Source organism: Tupaia chinensis, unplaced genomic scaffold (assembly GCF_000334495.1).
Source record: "Tupaia chinensis unplaced genomic scaffold, TupChi_1.0 Scaffold150175_2, whole genome shotgun sequence".
NCBI lineage: Eukaryota > Metazoa > Chordata > Mammalia > Scandentia > Tupaiidae > Tupaia > Tupaia belangeri.
In genome coordinates this window covers 191015-194911 of record NW_006210014.1, presented here as the reverse complement: position 1 = coordinate 194911, position 3897 = coordinate 191015, and positions in this window count along the sequence as shown.

Below are 3897 nucleotides of genomic sequence, written 5' to 3'. Positions count from 1 at the left end.
GGGCCCCGAACCATGACCAGCCATGTGGGAATCCAGCGCCCCTATCCGCCACACCACTTGCTGGTCCCAATAAATAAAATTTTTTTTTAATTTTCAAAAAAAAATTTTTTAAATACATTTACAAGGAGGCGTGGTGGCGCCTGCCCTATGGCAAAAAATACATTTACAAGGGACCAGCAGATGGCATGGTGGTTGAGGCACTGGACACTCTGGCAGGCCACAGACCACGGTTCGAGTCCTGGACCTTGTGGCTTGCTTTCTCATTTCCCCTCTCTTTCTTTCTCTCTGTGTGTCTCTCTCTGTCAAATTTAAATGAATAAATAAAATTAAATAATAATTTAAAAAATATATTTACGAGACTTAAGTTTATGACTTCTATCAACATTCATTTTTTTTTAATTTTCAACCTATTTTTACAAAGTAAACACAAATACGAAACATTAATTATATGTGCAAGCATTGAAGTGTTCTATTTTTTCCTTTTGGTCTAGTGCCAGATTCATGAGGGTTGAGTAACTATTATGATTGGATGCCCATTAATCTCCTGTTTCAGTCTCCTGCATACTGAAGCCAGCATTGCCTTTCCAAAGAAGCAAATTAATCATGTCACTTCTCTGCTGACATCCTTCAATGGTCTAAATTCTTTGGTCTGATTATACGTGGGCATTGTCACCTGACATCAGCCCATTTTTGACACCTGTTTGTCCACCGTCTTGACTAGATTGATTACTGTTCCTTGGGAACGCCACGTCTGCACGTCTGAGCACTTTCTCACCACGTTTCTACTTCTCCGAGTGCTCTTCCCTACCACTTGTAGGACTGGTTTGAGGACGTCTAGTTCCATGTTTCTTTTTGTAAATTTGCCAGAGTGTGTGTGCTCACCAGAGAGAGGGAGAGAGAGAAAGAAAGGACCCCTACAAAAAAGAGAGTGGGAGAGGGAGAAAGCACCCCCAGAGGAGTTTAGTCACGTGTAATCCCTTCTGCCCATCTCAGGACTTGCGGCACGCATGCACACAGGTATGGCATAGTTTTCAAGCCACTGGGACCAAGACGTGACCATGTGGATCTGGCACTGTTAATCACTAGCCCAGTAGGTGGAGCCAGCCCTTAAATAACATTGCGGCGAAGCTCTGCACGTGATTCTGCTTTCAGTTCAAAGCACGTTTTTTGCTGAAGTGGACTGGCTGTTACACTCACAAGGGGGTTTTCAAAAAGTTTATGGAAAATGCGTGTTATAAAAAAAATGGTGCAGGACCGGAAGATGGCATAATGGTTATGTTGTTAGACTCCCACAAGGCCAACTGCAGTTCGAGTCCTGGATCTGGCAACTTGAAACTTGCCTGTGTGCCCAAAATCCTGAGAGGAGAGTAGAGGAAGAAAAATTGTGCCGTGGCCAGCACTCTAGGGAGTGATTTCTCGCTTTCTGTCTCTGCCTCTCTCTCTCCAACAAGCACACATGTCCTATAGCAAAAACTTTTCAAAAAAGAAAAAAATGCATGGATTTCATAATGTTTTGTATCAAAATAAACTAATTTCATTTTCACATTAACATTTTTTTTTTTTGGAGAGGTTTTTGCTATAGGGTGCCCACGCTCGCCCGACAGACCGAGACCGCCCGACAGAGAGATAGAAAGCGAGAAATCACCCCCCAGGAGGGATGGCCATGCCACAATCCCTTCTCCTCCAGTCTCCTCTCAGGATCTTGGGCACGCACGCACACACGTCCGGCGTAGTTGTAAGCCCACTGGGTCGGGGACTCGAACTGCGGTCGACTACATGTGAGTCCAGCGACATAGCCATTACACTAACTGCTGGTCCCCTCTACAAACACTTTTTGAGTTCCTACCTCAAGTCTGATTTTTTTTTCCTTTTTCTTTTTTTTGGAGACGGTTTTGCTATAGGGCACGTGCGCTCACCAGACAGAGACAAAGAGAAAGCAGGAAATCACCCCCCAGGGGTATGGCCACGCTACAATTCCTTCTCCTCCACTCTCCTCTCGGGATCTTGGGCACGCACGCACACGCGCCCGGTGTGAGTTTTAGCCACCTGGTCTGGGACTCGAACCGCGGTCAACTATGTGGGAGTCCAACGACATAGCCATTACGCTAACTGCTGGTCCCAAGTCTGATTTTTAAAAATCGCCTCCAATACTCCCAGCTCACTAAGAACTTGGACACTGAAGAAACAAACGTGCTCAGATCCTTTACTGTCCGCCTCAGTGTGCAGTCCAGCTTAGATTCATGTATTAATAATGACGCTATTGGGGCCAACGGGTGGTGTGGTGATGAAGGCATTGGATTCCCACATGGTTGATCACAGTTCAGGGTCTGTGCCCAGCAGCTTGAAACTCAAGCTGGGCATGTGTGCGTGCACGCCTAAAATCCTGAAAGGAAAACAGAGGAGAAGAGATTGTGGCGTGGCCATCTCCCCAGAGGGTAATTTCTCACTTTCCTTCTGTCTCATGCATGCACCTTATGGCAGGAACCTAAAATAAAAGAAAGAAGGAAACTATTCGTGCCCACTTTAATTAGGCACCTTAGATGGCACAGGTTGGGTGCATCCGTGCTTTATTTAACAGACAAAATGTCACAGACTTTGATGTTCTTGTTGCCTAGTGGCATGGGATGGAAGAAAGAGGGAAGTGGACATTCACATATTAGCTTAGCAATACAGCAAGACTACCTATGATGGAAATTTCCAAATGTGTATGTAAGTAGACAGTGTTCGGGCCCAGCAGGTGACATAGTGGTTATGCCGCTGGGCTCCCACATGGCTGGCCACAGTTCAAGTCCCAGTCCTGGTGGCTTGGGATTGGGGTATGGCTATCCCTCCAGGGGGTGATTTCTCACTTTATCTCTCACTGTCTCTGTCTCTCTGAGGCAAGCACATGTGCCCTGTGGTAAAAACCTACAAAAAAAAAAAAAAAGAAAACTTTATTTAAGCAATATGAAATGTCCATGGCTGTAGGTCAAAAAGATCAAATACAGCAGTGCGATGGGTTCAGCTCAGTACAGTGGCTCCCGCACATGCTCTGCGGCCCAGCTCCAGCAGTCAGCAGCTCAGGGCCGGCCCTGTTTCATCTGTTCCTCCTGCACTGCTGCCCAGTGTATCATTTTGGAGCAAATCCCAGACACAAGGTATCATTTAGTCTGCATGTATTTTAAGTAAGTGATTTACACGAATAGGGTGTAGGTAAAGAAATAGTCATTCAGACCAGCAGTTGGCATAATGGCTATATTGCTGGACTCCCATGTAGTCAAACACGGTTTGAGTCCCAGACCCGATGGCTTAAACTCACTCCACATGTGTGTGCGTGCGTGCTTAAGATCTCAAGAGGAGAATGGAGGAGAAGGGATTGCGGCGTGACCATCCCCCCTGGGCGTGGCGGGAGGATGATTTCTCGCTTTCTGTCTCTCTGTCTCTTTCTGGCGAGTGCACACACCCTATAGCAAAAACTTAAAGAAGAAAAGAAAGTCATCCGGACCAGCAGGTGACGTAATGACTATGTCACTGGACTCCCACGTTGTCGACCGCGGTTGGAGTCTTAAACTCACGCTGGGTGTGTGTTGTGTGTGCCCAAGATCCTGAGAGGAGAATGGGGGGAAGAGATTGTAGCGTGTCCATCCCCCCTGGGGGGTGATTTCTCACTTTCTGTCTCTGTCTTTCTGAGGAGTGCACACACCCTATAGCAAAAATGTCTCAAAAAAAAAAAAAAAAAAGTCATCCTATTGCCTAGCTTTGGGACCAGAATGTGCCCTATAGAAAAACTAAAAGACAAGTAAAAAGGGTGAGGTGTGCCTGGCAGGTGGCATGGTGGTTAAGGGTGCTGGATTCCCACATGGCCGACCGCAGTTCAAGGCCCAGACCTGGCAGCCTACTTTTTCACTTTCTCTCACT